The sequence below is a fragment of the Ictidomys tridecemlineatus genome, chromosome 11 (assembly GCF_052094955.1).
Source record: "Ictidomys tridecemlineatus isolate mIctTri1 chromosome 11, mIctTri1.hap1, whole genome shotgun sequence".
In the NCBI taxonomy this organism is placed as follows: domain Eukaryota; kingdom Metazoa; phylum Chordata; class Mammalia; order Rodentia; family Sciuridae; genus Ictidomys; species Ictidomys tridecemlineatus.
In genome coordinates, this window is record NC_135487.1 from 109,167,499 (window position 1) to 109,189,391 (window position 21,893).

At 50.8% G+C, this 21,893-nt stretch overlaps 1 protein-coding gene and 1 long non-coding RNA gene across 4 annotated transcripts in view; both read right to left on the reverse strand.

Moving 5' to 3' along the window:
• Igsf3 (immunoglobulin superfamily member 3) overlaps positions 1-21,893 on the reverse strand; it is an 89,146-nt gene that overhangs the window by 48,123 nt on the left and 19,130 nt on the right. The gene's annotated exons all lie outside the window — the stretch shown is intronic.
• Positions 520-3,845, reverse strand: LOC144368282 (uncharacterized). The gene is made up of 2 exons (XR_013428087.1): positions 2,433-3,845; positions 520-1,073 (listed from the first exon to the last, which is right to left on the reverse strand). It is a non-coding gene; the product is annotated as an uncharacterized LOC144368282 (long non-coding RNA).

The window sequence follows — 21,893 nt, forward strand, 5'->3', positions numbered from 1 at the left end:
GGGGAGGAAGAGAAGAGGAGGAGGAGGAGGAGAAGAAGGAAGAAAAGAAGAAGTAGTAGTAGTAATAGTAGTAATTAGTAGTGGAACTTAATTCCCTTTTCTTTGGATCTGGGCAGGCTTGTGACTGTGTGACTTCCAAGGCTGGCCCAGGAACAGCAACACAACTTCCACTTGGCTAGTCACGTGGTCTGGAGGTTCCTCAAGAAGCCATGGTCCAGAGCCCCAGCAGAGCTTCCAAGCAACTGCCAACAGTGCCTGCCAGCCACATGAGTATACACCCCTCTACCTCCCAGCCTTGCAATCTCCCAGGCTAAAGCTCCAGTCTTACCCCCGGGGCCCCACCCAACTCCCTGACCCTCAAATTCTGGGAGCATAACAAAATGATTGTTTTAAGCTACTGAGTTTGGGAATGGTTTGTTACACAGCAAAGATAACTGATCCATGCACTACATTTTCAATCAAGATTTTTTCAGAACCTATTTTTCAATGGATACCTAGAATAAAAGTGGAAGGCAGAGATGAATGAGGTAGAGTTTTAATCGGGGGTGATAATAGGCATAACTCTTATTGTACGACAGGATATGCCAACAGTGAGGCAGGTACAAAGGGCAAGGCTGAGCCTCTGAGAGGGAGAAAGTAGGTCCAAAAGCCTTCATGAAAGCAGTGGACCGGTGAGGCCAGGGAAGCCCAGGCCACGTGTGAACATGGAGAACGGCCGCGGATTAGCAGAGGTTGGCCCAGGTCTGCCAGGCGACTGGAGGGCGCATCAGCACAGGAGGAAGAGATCACTGAGAGGCACATCAATAACGTGAAGCAGCTCCTTTGGAGCCAGGGATGCTTCGAAAGAGACTACCAGAGGTCCACACAGAGACAGCTCAGGTTCCGGTCTCCGAATGTCTGGTGGAGCTGGAGGATGGTGGAGAGACGGCAAGAATGGGAGCAGGAGACCAAATGAACAGTCAAGGGACACAAGATGGGGCCTGGCCGGGTATGAAGTCCAAGGGCAAAAATACTCTTCATTCATCTCTCTCTTCTTTCTTTTATCTGAATCTCCAGTGGTGCCTAAAATAGAGCTGGTGTAAAGACAATGATTAATCAATGTTAAATTATTGATGCCACCTCTCGGGTGTGACTACCAATGATTCACTTCACCCCAACCGACTTCCATCTCCCTGACATCCACACTGCTGAGTCACCAGGCTGCCAGATTGTCCTAGATCAAGGCATTCAGCTGGTGAGCCCGGGGCTGCTGCTCTGCCGTTGCCTAATGGTCTCATTACTAAATGCAGAAGCTGCCTCTTGAGTGGATTGCTAAGCTATGACTCCGGAAAATTTTTACATAATCTAACATTTACTTAGGTTAGAGATATTTACTTAGAAATGTTTAGCTATTAGACTCTAACAAGCCTTCGATCTCTTTGGACTACCACCACTGGTCATCTTGCTTCCTCTTCGTTTTCTTCGAATACCACAACTCTAACCTAGGGATACAGCTCTCTGGAATTGTTCTTGTGCTAGAAGTAGAACTCAGGGCCTTGCATATATGCTAAGCAAGCCATCTACCACTGAGCTACACTCCTGAACCCGGAATTTAAAAAAAAAAATAACTTTTAGCCATTGATAACATATAGTATCATCCAGCATTTTTACATGAATATCATCATCCCTTATATACTGTTTTAACACTTCTTGGTTTTCCTCCTCAATTTTTTTTTAAAAATCAAATAAAATTCAAGTTCTTTCCTTTTGGATAGCTATATAGTATTCTATCATAGGATTATACCACATTGGTGAATATTTAGGTTATGTCTTTCTTTTCTCTCTCACCCTCTCTCTGTTTTTTTTTCCCCCTATATCAATGAGCTCTTCTCTCTTTGCACACCCACCTTCTACCTCTTGTCCTGGGAAATTTTCCCAGCCTTTCTCTCCATAATCATTTAAACCATGGGGAAGAGATATAAAAATATCTCCATGCACCATATGCTTAGAGTGAGTCCTAGTACAAGGGCCATCACTTGGAAGCCCCTAACTCTTCCATCCCATAACATATGTGGCATCAGGATGTCCCCACCGACCATATACCTCCTGCTCTTCTAACTCTGCCCCCTCTCTCCTATCACTCGCCTCTTGCCATGACCCCCAACTCCTCTCCAGAGAAGGTGGGGGCGCTGCCCAGAGTCCTGCCCTCCACTTCTATTCATCTTCTGCATCCCGCCTCCTGGCCTTCCTAAGGGTGGCATGGAAGAAGCATCTGGAAAGAGAGGCAGCAGGATAGGCCCACGGCCACAGGGTAGGCCTTTTCCTCGTCTCCACCTGGACTCAACCAGCACCCAATCCAAACCCTGCTAGTTGGCGACGAGTGCCAGTATCTGCCTGCTATTTTCTGGAGGAGAAAAAAAAAAAAACTTAAGAGACGGGATCCGATTACTTGCCTGTAAATGCTCTCCCTGTAATTACCCTGACCACTTTTCCTTTCCATCTGGTTTCGAAGATAGCGGAAACAGGCTCCTCCTTTGAGGAGGGCAGCCTTGGGGCCCCGCCTGCTCTGCCAAGCCCAGTGGCCTGCAGAACCTCAAGCTCACAGTGAGTTCCAGGAAGGGACGGGCTCACGCCCCCTCACGGCAGGGACCGTGGCTCGCTCCCCTTCACAGCTGCTGTAGGCTTCATTTCTGGACCTAGGGTGCCCTGAGTTTCTGCAGATTTTCAGTCTGGGAGAAAGGTGGCTGCTAGATTTCAAAACAGTCTCTGGACTGGCCCCCGCTGCAGCCCGGCTGGCATGAGGCCTGGCATAACTCCTCCTCTGTGCCCTGTCAAGGTCCATCTCTGTGTGCTCCCTCCCTCCACCCCTGCCTCCCTGGACACTCCTGGGGCCCCAGGAAGAGGACTGCTAAGCCTGCCCTTTCTGAAATCACGGCAGAGGGTTTCTTTCAGCAGCATCAGGATGTCACTCACCTCGATGACGACAGACAGGGACAGCGTTGGTGGGCAAGGGGTAAACAAGGCAGAGGACCTTCTCAAGTGGCGTGGGGCACAGACCTGGATATGAAGATGTGCCCACAGCTCCCTGAAGCCACGAGGAGTCAGCACAGCACATCCCTCAACACAGTGTCCCTTCCTTCCGTCTCCCACCACCCCATGGACACAGAAAACAGGGCTGCTGAGCCGACAAGGAACCTGTAGCCTTTTGAGTTGGGGGTCTTCAGAGGAGCCTGCTCCAGGAGCAGCCCTCCAGCACCCACCCCTGGAAGCACCCCTGCACACACCACCAATACTCAATTGTAGATCTGAGGGCCATTGATGATATGCGTTTCTCCCCAAACCAAGTGGGACCCCACCGGCCGGCCAGAGCCTTCTCAGTGACACCCCTTGGTCTCTTGGAAGAACTCTGGTGACACTTTATGGCAGAATCACTAGCAATGAGCCCACAGCATGTCCTCTTGGATGTCAACTGGATAATCACAGAGTAGAGGAGGCAGAGAGGGCAAAGAGGGTTCAAAAAGCACATGGGACTTCAAAGCAGCCCAAGGGTACAGCTCAGGGCACCGTGAAGTCTCAGAAGACCAGAACTGGAAAGCCTTGTCACTCCAACCATGCTCCTCAGGACAGTCCCCTTGTCCCTCTGCTCTCCAGGGATCCCCTTTATTCTCCTGGCCACAGACCTGGGCTCCAAACATTCAGCCCACACATGTCTATTGCCCATGCCGGACTCACACGGCTCTAGGTGCAAATTCCCCAGACAGCAATTGCAATGGCCAAGGAACTTTTTTTGTTAACCAACTTTCCAAAACTGTAGATTTGAGGGCCTTTGATGACATGCATTTCACCCTAGCCAGCTGTGCCCATCTGAGCGTCTGTATTCCATCACTCAGCATACAACCACCTCCCCCTGCAGTGAGTGTGGGCAGCCAGGGACCTTGGAAATACAGAGAGCACCCTCACAGAGCATTGTCTACACTCAACTGGGAGCACTGACACTGCTTCTGGGGTTTTCCCCAGTACCTGTCACTTATGACAGCGACCCATGGCCACTCCTTCCTCCTTGACTTTGACTTTCATTGTTGGTGCTCTGGGCTCTTGCCCTTTGCCCTCACCTGTGGGCAGCCGTGGGGTTGCACCTTTTCTAATTCAAGGTTACGTGCTTTAAGCATGACAATGGACAGGTAGTGGGTCCTGACCAGGGCATAGGTGAGTCGGCATCACAAACACAGGAAGCAGAACCCTGGGGGTCAGGATGAACCAGCAGCAGCCCCCACAGGAGAAGTGCAGGGAAGAAGGAGCACCACCCCATGGGGGAGTTCACAAAAGCAGAAAAAAGGTCCACGGAGGAAGAACGGATTAAGTAAATGACAGCACTTCCCCAGGCAGTGAGTATTATGTAGCCACTAAAGATCACAGAGAAAAACTCTCGCATGTGAAAATGAGAGAGGGGGGAAAAAAGGGAATAAGAAAGGGATTTCATGAAAACAGAGACCAACAGAAAAGAACAAAATGACCAAGAGGGACGGAGGAGGGGGAGGCTAAGGAAGGCGCTGGGAAATAAAACTGACCAATCATGCCAGGTCCACGCACACCAATATTCCACTTTGGTAAACAACTAATGGATGAATTTTAAAAAAAAATTTAAAAAGGAGACTGATAGAGGAAGGGAATAAGGGGGAGTCAAAGGGAGGACCTGGGGAATTAAACGGATCAAATTATGTGCACGTGTGAATATGTCACAGCGAATCCCATTATTAGGTATAATTATAATGCACCAATAACACCATAAGAATCACAGAGGCTAATATTCATAAACACCTAAAAGTGCTGGCAGCATGTTATCAAGTATAAGGGGGAAAAGGCTATAAAGGGTTTGAAAATATTTTGTAAAGAAAAATAACCCGCCCACAGATTTGTGTTCTTTTTTTTCGGGGGGAGGGTACTTCCTTTTTTTTAAGGATAAATAAGATGTTAAAAGCCGGTGGAGGTTCAAGGTTCTTCCCCCTCTGTGTTTTGAGTTTTCTAAGTACCCTGCACCCTGAATGGACTGCCTTCATGATTAGGGCAAACGATCGTCAGCCATTCCCCAGATCGTCTGCCTTAACCACCCCCAAAAGGAGTCAGAGATCAGAATGTTGGTGCAGATGACTCCCGGGCTGTGTGATAGGACAGGAGTGGTGGCCAAGGGCCTCGGGTGGGAGAGGGAGCCCATGCGAGATAGGGAAGGGGTTGAGCGGAAGCGATGGCAAAACTGGCCGGGGCCAGGCTGGCAGGTGAACCCGGCAGGTGAGCGAGCGAGGGGTCGAGGGTTCTGCAGTTGCCCTCTACATAGACGCTGACTGCCTAGGGCCTGGTCGAACAGGTTTAATCCCATCTACTTAAGTTTTTTAAGCTGTTTAGTGACTTCCCTAAAAACTCCTTATTTTCTGAATTATTAAACTTTCAATTCCACGTTGATCCCTTCTGAGCCTTCCACTGGGTCTCTACTCTTGCCTCTTCCAATCGGATGCCTCGACGCAGACGCAGCGTTAACAGATACCACAGGCCTGATGAAAACCATACTTCTGGGGCACAGTGAAGGCACCTGAATGACAGATGGTGTGAGGATCCTGAGAAAGCACAAGTGAAGGCATCAACATCCAGGCTTACGCTGACTTACACGGGGCCAAGGACGAGACACGCGGTGCGGGGCTGTTTCTAAACCCCCATCCAGCGCCAGGCCCTGCAGGAACTGAGATTTCAGGATTTGGGCTTTGAACCTTTGCTGCAGGGCCTGACAACGCAGCAAGGGTTCAAAGCCTCTGCCCCTGGTGGCCAACCTAGTTCAGATTCTGTAAGAAGCTCCCTGGGTGCACCCTCTTATTTGGGGGCAATGTTTAAGAAGCTGTCTTCGAAAGAAGACAAAAGACACAAGGAAACGCATTATCCTGAAATAGACATGAAAGGAGAAAGGACTCTGTACCTGCTATCGCAGGCACTGCCCAAGTCTGCACAATCCTAGCTCTTCCACAGGTGTCTTCTCTCTCCCTCCCCCACCCTCTCTTGTGTACCAGCAATTGAACCCAGGGGTGCTTAACCACTGAGCCACACTCCAGTTCTTTCCATATTTTATTTTCAGACAGGGTCTCATTAAGTTGCTTAGACCCTCGCTAAGACGCTGAGGCTGGCTTTGAACTCGCCATCCTCCTGTCTCCCGAGTCACTGGGATTACAGGCTTGCGCCACCAAACCCGGTGGTGTCTTCTCATTTTAACGTTATCACCATCTTGTGAGAAAGGTGCGCTGTCTCCTCGTCACAGATTCGCGCAAACTGAAGGTCCCAAGAAACTGTCAGAGAGAGATGCAGAGCAAGCATCACCCACCATCTCTGACTCCAGGCTCCTTCCACGTATTCATTCACGAATATTTACGGTGCCTCTTCTTTGATGGCCACAGTGTCAAAGGGCCAGGTGACAAGACCCACATCCTCACAGTGGAGGAGGGGGAGACAGATAATATTAATGGTGCTGTGAAGGACACGGAGAATGGAGCCAAGGGTCCCTTCTAACCATGGGGGACGGGTCAGACCCACAGAAGAGAGGTCTCCTGGGCCAGGTGTTCAACAGGAGGAGTGGGTCTTTCTGGGCGGAGGTTCAGGTGTAATGCAGGGTGTCAACACAGAGCAGCTTGAGGACATGAAGAGTGACCCGGGGAGCTGGAGGTCCAGAGAAATGCAGCAGGTGGTGGCGCAGAGGGGTAAGGAATGACCAAGACAATGCAGCAGAAAGTGGCCAGGCCAGGGCCAGGCTCAGGTGCCATGTTGAAGAGCTTGGGCTTCTGCCCCTGGGCAGGGTGACAATCCCTGAAGAGCGTAAAGAAGAAAGCAAACATTCTGAATGGTGTCTCGGGGAGACGGTTCTAGCAGGAGAGATGGCAAAAGGAGTCCTAACAGAAAATTCCTGAAGTGACATACATGAGAGCCACTGAGGACCCCCCCCCCATAGAGCAAATAACGTGGGCAGAGGGGGAAGTCTGGAAGGGCCCATGCCAAGGAAATTCGATCACGAGGCGAGAACAGGGGGCAGTCCAGAGCCAATCCCAGGCCTTGGACAACTGCTGGGGAGAAGACGGTGGGGTCTCCACCGGACAGAGAATCTACTCTCCAGGCCCAGCCGACTCTCTAAACCACCCTGTCATGCACCCTAAAAACCCATCTCCTGCAGCCCGCCCTCAGCAGGACCAAGGGAGCAGAGACCAGCCTTCCCATGGCTGACAGATGGCAAGCATCCAGACAGGATTTGCCTCCACGGGCCGTGATAACCCATGGATCGATGGGAGCGAGATGTCAGAAGATGGTTAATTGAGGGCCACTTTAAAAGACCTGGCAGCCGGTCCTCCTCAAAGTCTCCATCGGCTGCGGACCCCATTAACTCCCAAGTGAGCTGTGCTCACCACAAAGGTTCAGACGGAGCAAAAGTCACCGAGGGCAGAGCCCATTCCTGGAAAACAAGATGCTACAAAAACTTACACAGCTCAGCCAAGGAAGGGCTCGGGGAGACTCTACTGAGCTTACTGAGAAAAAAAAAAAAGGACAAACAAGATGTCCTATTAGAAAATAATCCCCCTGGGCTGGGGGTGAAGCACGTGCTTAGCATGCACAAAGCCCTGAGTTCAATCCCCACCGTCACACACACCAAAAAAAAAAAAAAAAAAGAAGAAGAAAATGATCCCATTCATGAGGGCTCTGGTGGCAGAGCAGGGAAGGCTGTCACTTTGCTAGAGCTTCACGTTTAAAATACCTACATGGTCATCGAACCCGGAGAAGGCTGACCATCCCAGAGGTCCACCCGTCTACCGAGTGCTGACAACCAGACTTGACAGTGGCCTTTTTCCGTCCAGCCAGGTGAGATACCAATCTGTGTGGGGCGGGGGGTGCCAGCACGGCTCCGCGGCGGACGGCCATCACATGGTGACGTGTTCTCTAGGATCGACACTGCAACTCAGACACCACCTCTGAGATAACTGCGGGATGATGGCCCAGCATACGGAATGAGGCGCCCTCAGAGGCGGGTAAGAAAGCAACCCTGCCAGACAGCAAACGGGCACGCGGGTGCTGAAGGACTCGGTTTTAACTCTTCCCCGCAATCCTTTTCCAGCCGTGTATTGCTATCTCCCCAAACACAGGAAGGACATTAAAGGGATTCGTATTCTAGGGAGGAAAAAAGAGAGAGATGGTGCTTATGAACCCATAGCCGACCTTGCCCGGCAGGATGAACGGGCCACACGTGTGCAGCCCACAGCGCCCGGCCCCCGTGTGAGCAGGACAGACGTGGGCCAGCTCCAGGACAACAAAAGGCTGCAATGAGGGACAGATAAGGCAAGAGACAGAATGCGGCTTCAGGAAAGTTCCAAATCCCATGGTTAGGGGGCGATGACGTGAGTGTATTTACTGAGCATTTGATTTACTTGCTCAGGCAAAATCCCAGAAGTAAGAGACCCTGGGATCTGAGCAGAGTTTCTCCACCACAGCTCTCCCCCTCCCAGGCTCACTGTAAAATAATGAATTTTGTGGACACTCACAGAGAAAAATAGCCTCAAATGCTAGGGATCGATGAGGCTGCGCACTGCAGAGACACAGCCTCCGGCTTCTACGGGGCTGCAGCTGGGAGGACTGGGAGTTCAGCTGCATCGGTCTCTTGGAAAGCCAGCCCCAGGCGTGGGCATGGCACTACCGCCCCACACTCCTTGCACTTGGGATGTGGGTTCAAATCCCGTCACTGCTGGGTCAAGTGCTTCTCAGCTCCTGCTTCAGGGAGCCAAAGGTGTTAGGAGGTGACTGCAGGTCACCATCCACCCCAGAAAGTTCGGGAAAGTTTGGTTTTTTTTCCAGTGTTTTGCATTTGTGGTGGGGAGACGTGAGATAGCCCTAATTTCTTCTCCAGGACTAAATTCCCTATATGAAAAAAAAAAAACTCAAGTTTTTGTAAAAAGATAGGGGAAAAAGGTAATTCTTACAAGCCCCTCTCAGCTCCATCACTGAGTCATTCTGTGATACTAATATCCAGAACACCTAGACCCCGCAATTCTATATCATACCCTATTCAAGAGAAAGATATGCACGAGTCAAAGGTACACACGTGTACACACACACACACACAAACACACACACAAAAATCAGAATCATGATCTTAGGTTTAAAAAGAAACACTCAGAAACCACAGAAAACAAAATGAAGAACCAACATGAATGACTCTGACGGGAATCAGAAGCAGAACTGAAAATGACGGGTTCAGAAAAGGCTGGAGCCGAGTCCAGGGCTGAGGCAGCGCTGAGTGGGCAGGCCTCCTTCTCAGGACCCTGGAGGGGCCTTCGCTCGACAAAACCAGAGGCCAGGGAGCAGGACACCGGCCCCGCTACATGCCGTCCCCTCCAACCAGGCAAAGTTGGTGGAGAACAGATTCTGAAGGACACACACCAAGCAGAACAGTGGTGGGCTCTGGGGGACAGGGTGGGGAACAGACTTAGGCGCACCGTCCACACGGCTCTCCCTTCTCACTGAACACACGCACGAGCCCTGCCTACTCAAAACCGCAGGAACAAAAATACCAGCTGAAGGAAGATCGGAGACAGCAAAAAAGACGGAGATAATTTTAAATTTCCTAATAAAACGTTGTCTAAAAAGCTCAGGGAACGAAACGGGGGCGGGGGGTTCGAGTGAGTGAAGACAGCTAGAAAACAAGAACACATGGTCCTGGCCAAACCCAACCCGCTCCCGTCCTCACTCGCTCACATCTGCCCTCGAGCACCCACGGCAAGGCTGGCGAGGTTCCCCTCCTCCCTCCCTGTGCACCGATCCCCAGTCATCTGCTGCCTGCTCTCCAGGCTCGTGCCTGGTGCTTGGGTTGCCCACCGCCCTCCCCCACCCACGGTCACCCACAGAGGCAGCTCATCGGCTACGGTCCCACCTGCACAAGTGGATTTCCAAAAGCTGGCGGCCACGGCCCCTCCCAGCCTGCTCTGCTTGACAAGTGGCTCTGACCCTCCTGGGACATCAAAACCCCACGGCCATCTCTGTGGGACACTCCCTGGGAGCCCCGAGTCACCCTGCAAGCCCTTTCCTGGCTCTGAGGCCACACACAAAGAGGAAGCCCAAGCCAGCCTTCAGGACAGACCCCGAGAACAGAACAAGATGCCCACCCTCCAGATTCCAGCTCCCTGCGCCCCGACTCCCGCCACCATCTGACTGCTGCTCACTGAGCCAGAGCCACCAGCCAAGTCCCTCCTGAAGTCCCAAATCACAGGATGCATGAAAGAGGTTAAATGACTTGTGTTTTAATCTACTAAGAGTTAGATCGGTTGGACACACAGCTATAGACGACTGGAACACGCACCTCTAAACAGCACAACTTTACTGACTCACTTTACTTCATCCCTTTTTTTTTTTTTTTAAAGAGAGAGGGAGGGGGGGGGGGGAGAGAGAGAGAGAGAGAGAGAGAGAGAGAGAGAGAGAGAGAGAGAGAGAGAGAGAATTTTTAATATTTATTTTTTAGTTATCGGCGGACACAACATCTTTGTTGGTATGTGGTGCTGAGGATCGAACCCGGGCCGCACGCATGACAGGCGAGCGCGCTATGGCTTGAGCCACATCCCCAGCCCTACTTCATCCCTTTCGATGGGGGGAGCGATACCAGGGATTGAACCCAGGGGTACTTATCCCCTGAGACCCATCCGCAGCCCTTTTCATTTAGATTTTTAATTTTGAGACAGAGTCTCCCTAAGTTGCTGAGGGCCTCACTAAATTGCTGAGGCTGACTTTAAACTTACAATCCTCCTGCCTCAGCCTCCCCAGTGGCTAGGATCACAGGTGGGTGCCACTATACCCGGCCACTTAGATGAGGAGGAACTCTACTTTCCTTAAACTCACTAGGAAAACTCAAAAAAGGTCAAGGACACAATCCTTTCTGACAAAGGGTGTCTAGTGTGTCTCCACCCCTGTGTGTTGCCCAGTTCAGGCCAGTTTTCACGCATGGGGTCCTTCAGCCTAAATAAACGCTGTCCTCTTAACTGGTTTGAAGGCTCTAAGCTTGACCAAGCCCGTGAGCCACCAATTCCAGATATCCATTTAGATAAATTCCCTGAGTCTGTCCACACTGTCCCTCCCAACGATCCTGCTGTGGCGGGCCTCGGGCTTTCTCTTCCTGGAATACAGGAGTCTGTTCCCCTTCCCTCCTTTCCTAATTTGACCCTCACTCACAGAGTTACCCTCATCTTCTGCTTGTTCCCAACACCTGTTAGCCCCAGCTGGCAGCTGTGGGGGATTTGGCCCTAGAGGGGAAACGGGAAGATTACCTAAGGGGTGACCCCCAATACCAAACACCCTCCTACCGGCACAGCCTGCACACATCGCCAGGCCTCTGCACCCCGGGCTGCATCATCGCCTCCCAGTAGCTCCCAATGCACCACCCTTCCCAACTCCCCACACACAACTGCAAGGACTATTTTTTTTTTTTAAATTTCACACCCACAATGTTCCAGAAAAGACTTAAGGCAGCTCAAGCACACACACACAAAAAAATTCTCATCCTCCATTACAGTGACCACCTCCTTTGGGTGGCCATGCTCTCCTTCTGTGCCTGCACCCCCCTGAAACTGATCTCCAGACCTGCCTGCCTCCTGAGACTCGGGGCACCTTCAGCCAGAGCCTCGTCTTAACCCATCTGTGTGTGTGCCTCTGCTTCACACAGGAGGTGCCCCACAGATGCCTAGGGCTGAATCATCTGGACATTCTCCTGCAGCCCCATTCCCAGTGTACCTCCACTCCAAAACCTAACGCTCCTTCCACAGGTGCCTCGCATCACCCTCATCCATCAAGCCTCCTTTCCCCCCGAGAGTCCCACTCCACAATCAGCTTTCCTGGGAAGGATCCTCCACCAGCTTCACCCTTCCCCTGGTGACCAAAGGTGCTTTGTACACATCTGCTCAGCTGCCCTCACCCTCATGGCTTGCTTCCTTGCCCTGCAAGATGGCCCTCTTACCCTGCTGAGGCCCCAAGCATGTCAAGAGGAAGGCTAGTGACAACTCGTCCTGAGTTCAGGACAGTTTTCATGCATAGATGGTCCTTAAGCCTGAAGAAATGCTGCCCTCCAATAACAATGAAATGGACAGCAATAGTCTTAAGTACTCTTGATCTTAAACCCGGGAAAAAATATTAGCATTGCTAAATCCCCAGGTCCTAGGATGAAGTGTGGCACATAAGAGGAGCTCAAAAAAGTTAGCTGAGCCAGGCAACGTGGCTCACGCCTATAATCCCAGCAACTTGGGAGGCTGAGACAGCAGGCTCCCGGCTTTGAGGCCAGCCTCAGCAACTTAGCAAGACCTTAATCAATTTAGTGAGATCCTTTCTCAAAATAAAAACTAAAAAAGGGCTGCGGATGTAGCTCAGCAGTTAAGCATCTCTGGGTTCAAGCTTTGGTGCCCCCAAAATTTTAAAAAGTTAATTTTTTGAATGAATGAAAGAATGAATAGTCACCTGGCCCACCCCCACCCTGGAGAGACTCTCTAGACACTGGGCCCCAAGCCCTAAATGGCTGCAGAGCTCACCCAAAGTCACTGGCACACCCTGGAGGGCAGACTGGAGCCATCTTCTGCCTCACAGCACATGCCCGCCTCTGTCCAGCCCCAGCTTTCTCACCGCCCACTCCTTCCACATTCCAAAGGCAGCATCTCCACGAGAGGCTCTGGACAGCATCCAGGAGTATTTTTCTTCCAGGCTTTAAAACAAATTGTGACAAATGGCTCCACAGATCTAGTGGGCCATGGAGCCGAGCAGATGGGACTGCAATTCACACCATTAACTTAAATTCCATTCGATGCTGTTTCAAATTAGGGCATTTTATCGAGAAATTACAAAAAAGCATTGTTTGGTGGCAGGGGGTGTGCTTGTAAGTTTGCCAGCCGATTCATCTACAAATCTACTAGCTCATGGCTGCCATCACCGATCACAGATTGGTACCCCACTCTCCCTTCCTCTCCCCAGCCAAAAAGTCCCGATCATCTGGAGAACGATGGAATCTTGGGGGCCCACTCAACGAACCACGCCGCTCCCCTGGACCTGTGGACACCTTGCATGCAGGTGCACATCTCTGCAGAGGGCAGCCCATGTGACGAAGCTCGATTAGAAAGTCCTCCTTGACTTGGAACTGAAACTGGGCTCAGCTATCTTGGATACAGGACAAGCCCAATCTTATTTATCTATTCAATGGACAGCAGCTGAGCACACACTAGGAACCGGACACTGAAGCTGGCCATAAAGCTTCGGATAGGTGCATGGGGACAATCTGCACCCTCAGGGAGCTTCTGTTCTATGCATTAGTTCCTGTCCCCATTTCTTACAAAGGGCTCTAGTGTGTCTCCATCCCTGTGTACTGACCAGAAATGCACACTGCTCCCCTCGTTTGGGGCTAACCAGGACAGGGCAAGCAGACCACTCTCCTCCTGGACAGAAGGACAGCTTTGTTTGGAAGCCACATCACATGGTTGATGTCTGCCAATTAAAACCACCTTCCTGCCATAGCCTCTCCTCCTACTCTTCATGCACTGGACTCAGAACTTTGCATTTACCCCGGTCCTATCCTAACAGGTTGGTTGCCAAACCACACACTTGCTGTCCCTTCTTGTTTTAAAAAATCATAAAATCACAGATGATTTTAAATGACTTAGATGAGTATGAACTCTACTTTCCTTAAACGCACTAGGAAAACTCAAGGAAGGTCAAGGACAGAATCCTGCAACACCCCAACACCGCCAGAAAACTCTGCAGGCAAAGCTCAGGCACATTATTTCCCTTCTGCTCTAGTTCTGCCTATAAGCATATCACGTGGCAGACCCTCCTGCTGGCATCCACAGTAGGTATACTCGATAAATATGCCAATGGAGGCCAAATCCTAAGCTATCCCACACATATAAAAAAAATAAAAAATAACAACATTACCCATGCGGCCCTTATTCTTCCTGTGGTTTCCTGCAATCTGGGATGGCTAGAAATCTCAGGGCCAAGATGACACCTCCCTTATGTCCCTTCCTCTAGCCAGTGAGCCTGCTCCTTTCTCACCCGCAGCTGTCCTGCTCACTGCCACTCTCACCAACCTAACCAAAAGTTCTGCTCTTCCATCTTCAAGGTCGTTAACATATTTGGAAATTAACAAGCCACTGCTAGGAAGTCTCCCCACAAAGTCTGTCAGCATGTGAACCATGGCCTAGTGACCCCCCAACACCAATCACGTGGGGTCCAAACTCCTCCTCTCTTCTGGACCCCGCCCACTTCTCCAGCTTCACTCTCCCGGGGTCCCTTCCCAACACATCCCTGTGGTGTGACAGGTTGGTGCCATTGCTCCCAAGTCCACCATTGTCACCCACACCCTTACACGGACAGCCATCCATTCTGTGTTGGTGAGAGAACAAGAAACGTGAAGAACAAGGGAAGAAGAAAGTGAATAGGAAAAGCCGGGACAGGAGAGAGGAAGGAAGAAATGGGGTAGTCGGCAACAGGTGCAGCAGATGACAGCTGAGGCTGGCCAAGCCCTCCACTAAGGCCTTTACCCATGTGACAACACTCAAGCCCCCCAGGGACCATCTGAAGCAGGCACCACTCTCAGCCTCAGCGGCAGGTGGCTCTCTGCCCTTGGTCGTACTCAAAGTCTGCATTCTGAATCATTCCACTGGCATCCCTGAGCAGAGGAAGTCCTAGGTAGAAAGACCAGCGTGGAGTTAAGGATGGAAGCAAATAATAACCTGCCGATCTTATCCACAGCGGGAGGGTGGAGACAGCCCAGGGAGTCCGGTGGCATTGAGGAGCGCTCACCTGGACATCACCTTGACCAGAGTCTGGGAAGTGAGCCAGAGTCTGGCAGGCAGCCCAGGACAGGTAAGGGGAAGGCACCCCTTCCATTCCACCAGAGAGATCAGGGCACATGCAAAACCCCGTTGCTAAACGGCAACGGGGTACCCACTGAGGGGCCTGGTGTGGGTCTACTGGAAAGGGACAGTGAACAGGGTGGGGAGCACCAGAGGTAGGGACATAAAGGGTATGTGTCTTGGGGCCCTTCATCCTATGCCATCTATTTAGCCACTCATCTCCTCTAAATCCTGCAGTTCCTTTGCACGACCCAGTCCAGTCTCCTCTGCACCCATCCTCCCTACTTTGTGCAAACCACAGGTGTGGTGACAGGTGTGGACCAACTGCAGATGACAGAAGGGAGGCTGCATCTTGGATGAGTCCACATAGAGGCAAAGAAAGCTCGCTCCCCCCCTCCGCCTTCTCCCTTCCCACTGTTCTCCCCTCCTCCAAAAGGGAAAAAAGATGATAGTGCCATGTTGCCCTTTAAACTTGTCAAGTCAAATCATTAGGGCTTTGTTACTTTGCTTTTTCTATCCATTAATATATGTGTCTGGAAATCACCTAGAGCCATGAGCCTCTAGGAATCCATTAAGTTTGGGGGATCCATGAGCTACTGTCACTAGATGATAAAGTAAATATCATTTTTTTTTTCAGGATTAGATAACCAGAAACGTCAAGTTTCTGAGCGTCAGTCAAGACGGCGACATCGAGAGGCAACAGGGACTGTGTCGTGCTCATCAGAAGGGAAAGGACCATCAGCCATTTTGTAAGCTAATTTTTAAATAAGAAAAGTATTTAAAACATACAGAAAAGATAAATATCTGTGTTTCCAAGATCTGCCGAATCCTAACATTTCACCAGGTTCGCTTTAGATTTTTTTCCCAAGAAAAAAAGCATGATGGATTCTGCTCAAGTTTCTATTCCACCTGCTTCTCAACCCCATCAGCCTCACCCACCCCAGAAATGGTATTCCCGACTCTCACATTTTTATATTTTACTACATATAGATGTAGCCATACACAATATCATTTTGCATGTTTTAGAACTGTTTAAAATGACATCACCCTATATGCACCTTCTTGCATCCTTATTATGACTTGACAAAACATGTTTGAGGGTAATCCTTGTTGACATATGTCACTCCAGTGCGCTCATTTCAACTACTGTATGTCATAACCCATTGTACAAATATGCAACATATGTGGCACAGTTCACTTACTTTCCTATTGATGAACTTTTAAAGTGGTTTCTAACTTTTCCCTGCAAAAAAACATCCTTGTAAACATTCATCCAGGGTGTCTTTACCCACACTGGGCAAGGCCCAAATTGCTCTGCAATGTCATCACACCAATTTATATTCCTCAGATCAGTGATTCAGTGTTCCTGCTGTTTCATGTCTTGGTCAGCTCCTGGTATTGTTTGACCACCACCTTTTCACCAAACTGATGGGGGCAAAATTTTACCTTCATGTTACTCTAAAAACATTATTTTAAAAGAAAAAATTTGCCAGACATGGTAGCATACACCTATCATTCCAGCAGCTTGGAAGGCTGAGACAGGAGGATCGCAAGTTCAAAGCCAGTCTCAGTAAAATCAAAGTGCTAAGCAACTCAGTGAGACCCTGTCTCTGAAATTATATATATATATACACACACACACACACACACACACACACACACACACACAAAATAGGGCTGGGGATGTGGCTTGGTGGTCGAGTGCCTTTGAGTTCAATCCCCGGTAACCTACCCCCAAAAAAGGGAAAATAAATTTCTATTAAAGGCAGCTTAGCAAACAAAGAGTTTTCAACAACACGAAGGAATTCAATAAGCATCCCTTGGATTTTCTTGGAGGGTAGGGAAGCACTTGGAGATACAGATAAAACAAGATCAGCCATGAGCTGCTAATTGTTGGAACTGGGTGGTGGGGTGCGTGAGGGTTCATGACCTTACTCCTTCCCCCTTCGAGTTTATTTGGAAATTTTCACAGTAGAAAATTAAAAGGAGAAAAAGCTGTGAAGCATCCAAGCAAGGACTGCTCAAAGCAAAGCAGGGGAAACTGCAGAGGGGGGTTGTTCCAAGAGCAGAGGTAGAGCGGCAGGAACGGACGACGAATAGAAAACCAGGAAAGGAGGCTACGAGCCTCTTTATGATTTAAGTGAGAAGAACACTATTTATCAAATTTGCATGTCGAGCACCATTTTAAAAAAAAAGCACTCAAGCTTTTATTCCTAAAATTTTACTTTGACGACCAGAACATTTCATGTTTTCATAACACCTCACTTCTGTTTTCTCAACATGTACATGAATTACTTATTATTTTTAAAAACACAAAAATGTTTTACTTTAAAAAAAAAAACTGGTCCTTGGGGTTCACTGGGAATTTAAGTCTGGGATGAATTAGGAGAAGAGGTCAAACTGCATGCTTCCAAGTGAAGTGCAATCATGATCAACAACATGAGAATCCTGGATACCTCCGGGCAGCCGCAGCAGGGAGCTGAGATGGAGCCCTGGCTTAAGGGAAAGGGGCCCAGGTGGCGGGTGTGGGTCAGGGCCTCCAGAAGGAAGAAACACACTCAGCATGGGATGCGGACCCAGCGAACATGGACCTGGAAGGGAGTCAAATCTCCTGTCTCACCAGTAGGAAGAAAGCACACTGACTCCACAGCACAAGAAAACGTGGCAAAGGAAAAGCCTCAACCAGAATTTAAATCAATGGTTTGGAACTGGGAACTTGAGGCTGTCAGCTGGCGTCCTGAACCCAGGGGCGTGGTGGGCAGCAGGGGCCGAGCTGCTCTCGGGTGGCGGCTCTGTCACAGTGTCATCCATCACTGTCCCATGCTGGGCCTCGGGAGCTCCACTGGCAGATGTCAGCAGGGGCCACCAGGGCCACCTGCCAGCAAGCCCTGGGCAAAACTGCTTAGTGGGGTCCTTCTCAGGTGGCTCTGAGGCACAGTGTTGCCTGCAGCCTATCCACCGCCCACCTCTGCCCCTGAAGCAATTATTCACTAACCACAGGGATTTACCAACAAAGGGGCTGCAAGGCTCATCTGTGCCTGCGTGTCTCACCCCAAAAGCACAGCGAATAGGCTCTCATGAGCCTCACTCCCTAGTGCAAGGTGGAAGCTCTAATTGGTCCTCGGGTCCTGTACCCTCATCTTACTGAAAAGGACACTCCCCAAAGGCTCACGGCTAGTTCCTGACAGTGGCTTGAAGAATATGGGTCTCCGAATTCTCAGATCCATACTCCTGTCCCTCCCATGCCACCTCCCTCCTGGGTACTGAATTGCCCGCTACTTTTTCATTCACCTTGGGTTACTGAGTGTTCCCTTTGGAGTAACCTTCAGGAGCTCTGACACCACCCGCCCCCAACAGTTCTCTGTGTCCTGACTCCCAGCCGCTCCTCAGCAGCTCTGTGCATTTATTACTGTCAGCCTGAGGAGCCGGCAAGAAGGTTCCAGGCGGATGCTCAGGGGCTAGCAGGGGCCAGCCTGTCCCTTGCTCCAAGCCGTGCACATCCTCCTGAGGATGCAGGCATAGTGACTACCAGGGTAAGGAGAGGAATGGCAAGTAGCTGCCTGGGTGCTCGCTTTGCCTCCCCAACCACAGCACACACACAGGGCAGTGGCCACATCCGGGTCTCATATTGTCACCTATGTAGAAGGGCTTCTGTGTGCAGCACCTCGTCCAGTCCCCCGTGTAACAGGGATGTTGTCGGTACCCTGCAGTGAGGAAGATGAAGTCCTGAAAGGCCAGGTGATTAATCCAAGGTCATAAAGTTATCAGGAGTCAGGGGGAGGACAAGAAACAGAGCTTCCAATTCCAAGGCCAGGACTCTCCAGTCACCAGGGGAGTTCCCCAGGCCCTCTATGCCCTTATAAATCATGTGCACAAGTTTAGTGAGGCAGCTCACCCAGCACGTATGCTGTGGGACCAGCTTCCACACTCAGCACTCTGGCGGTGACAACAATCCTTTAGAAAAGGGCACCTGTGCTTTTCCTTCCTACAGGTCCCTGGTCCAAGGAATACCTAATAATCAGTGGTCCCCACTCAGGAAATGCCGTCGCAAATCAAGGAAATCCAACCACATGTTCCTGACATCCTTCGCTCCAGTCACAGGCACCACACTGGGCAGAACTGTAACCTGATAGCACCCCTGTCTGGTTTGGGCTCTTTCTAAACACCAGAGACCTAACAGGAAAGCACTGCAGGAAACTACAGTCCTCCATCTGGTCCCCTGCTAAAGACAGCCCTGAGCAGTAGTGAGCTCCAGACCCAGACAGAGCTGGGACCGCCCTGTGCGGCCCCCCACACCAGCAAATCAGTCCACCAGCTTGGCAACCGCAACAGCACTGGGGCAGCGTCCCCACACCCCTGCGGCTTCTGCACTCAGGTTCATCTGAGAGAGTGCATTTCGGACTCCAGCTCTGGCCGCGAGCCAGCATAATAGGAGCTTGTGAAAGCTGGGAAAGTGAGCTGCATCCAAGTGGGTTGTTCCAGTGTGCACAGACTGTAAGTGGGTCTCAGTTACAGCAGTGGGAGCTCCACAGGTGAGTTTTACTTGTGAACCAAGTCAACGGGAGGCAGCAGAGGGGGGATATGTGGATGGTGGCGGCCATCCAAGAAGGAAGCCCTGTGTGTCAAGGGACTTCCCCAAGGAAACCTTCTCCACCATCAACTGAGTCTCACGGTGTCAAACTCTCCCAGGTATTTCACTAAAGGGCAGGCTCAGGGCACACCAACACCTCAACAGCTAGTGACTGTAATTCAACAGAAGGGTTCTAGGTCGTGAGTCAGGAGGACCAGGTCCCCTTCATACGTGACCAGCAGGCATGTCGCACGATGCAACTGCTTTAAAAAAGGTTTGGAAGTTTTTCAAAAGGTTAAACATAAAGTTGGCAGACGACCCAGCAATCCCACTTGTAGGTATTAACGCAGAGAGACGACAACCCAGTCAACACAAACGTACACGTGTTGTTGCAGCTTTATCCTAAGAGCCACAAACCAAAAACACCCCAATGTCCAAGGTGTATCCACACAATGGAACACGGCTCAGCCATAAAAAGCACAAACTACCCACGGCAACAGGAAGGACTCTCAGGAGCATCGTGCTAAATGAAAGAAGCCAGAGTCAGAGGGCTGTGCTGCAGGATTCCATGTGCATCCCAGTCTGGACAAGACAGAGGAGAAGATTAAGATCCCTTGCTGCCGTGGGCCTGGCAATGGGAAAGGGGGTTGACCTCATGAGGCACAAGGGAACTTTTTTGGGGTGACTAGAGTACTCCATATTCCATTCTGATGGCATTTGCACAACTGTTCACATTTATCAACAAAGAACTACATACACTTAAAATCGGTGAGTTCTGTTGTATGCAAATTGCATCACAAATAAACCGTATTTAAAAACACTGGGTTCCTTTTCCTTAGCTGTAGTTCACATAGTAGACAGTAGTAGTAGTAAGACACAGCCATGTCGCGTCGAGCGGCGACTTGGTGAAATCGCACAACCTTGCTAGGCCTCCGCCGCCGCCTCATGTACCCAGGGGGCTGCGTAACATCCCCCCCCTCCGCCAGGGCCACATGCAGAGAGCCAGAAACAACGTGGGGGTTCATAGTGGCCCACCTCTGCTCCTCCTCCTAGTGACCCATAAACCTTCCGACCAGCGGGGCCAGGGAAGAGCTAGGGCTCGATGAGGGACTGAACACTCAGGAGAGAGGACAAGGGACAGTGGCTGAGAAGAGCCAGACCTGAAGGGCAGCTGGGCGGGGCCGTGGTGGGGGGGCAGTGGAGGACGTGGCTGCTGGTGGGGAGGCCGGGAGACTGGAGAGGCACAAAGGGTGGGGGCTGCAGGCCCCTCCTTTCTCCACCATCACGAGGGGTCACGGAGGTGCCTTTCCACGACCGCAGCGCCTCCGGCCCACGTGGGCTCCAACCCAGGGCTGAGCCCACAAGGACAAAGTCTCCTTTATGACTCACTGTGACTTTGAACCCTCAGGCCTCTCTGCCACTTCCCCCAGGACCGACACGACATGCCTTGGCCGGGTGAAACACTAACATCATTATTTTTAGGAAGAAGGGAGACTTCTGTGGGGGGTGGGGAGAAGCGAAAAGAGGATGGATTCAAAACACTTCTAGGAACTTGGAAAGGCTGGGAGTTCACGGTGCCGGTTCTTGATCACGTCTAATTTTACTTCAAAAGTAAATACGCCGTTCCCGGCCAAGACAGGGCGAGTTCTTTTGGCTCACCAACAGCTAAGGACAGAATTTCCTCCATTCACTGGAGGAGAGCGGGAGCCAGGCAGAAGGTGCACGGATGAGCATCCAGGTAACCACAGGCTGGTGCAAGCGAGCTGTCAGCGGTGACAGGATGCAGAAGAAGCAGAGAGCGAAGCCAAGGTAACAACGGCGGCTGAGCGAGGGACCCTGCATCCCTCAGGTCCTAGGCCACCATCATCACCAAGACAGCGTGCTGGCTGGCCAGCATGACTGTGCCTGTTCGATGCCCGTGTGTCAGGTGGTACCAAATCAGGTAATGCAGCCCTCTCCCCAAACCCTCCCCGACCCACCACCCAGTGACAAATCACCCCCCCTCCCCCAGGAGTCCTCTCATTAGATACTCTGCCATGACCTGACACTCAAAGGGCTCATGCAGGTTCCTCCCTTAGACACAGCATAGGACACCAGATGACATCAACACCACTCTCAGAAAACACAGGGAAGAAGCCAAACAAAGGAAACCCTAAAGAGCAGGCCACAGAAGAGATGCACTGACAGAAATAGAAGCTTGAGCAGATGGAGAAAGGTAGAAGCAAAAACGTTTAAATATTGGGGGGACATTGAGAGACAACAATATAGCAGATGGCAAAAAAAAAAAAAAAAAGTGACAAGGAAGGGCAGAGGGGGCTCAGGCAGCAACACCCAAACAATGAGGCTGAGGAATCACTCCAAAGTGCCCGCTGCAATCGACAAAGTCCAGGCTGGTGCACACTCTGGGCCAGTGGCTCATGGATTTTTGGAGTTCAGTTACAATGGCCTCATGG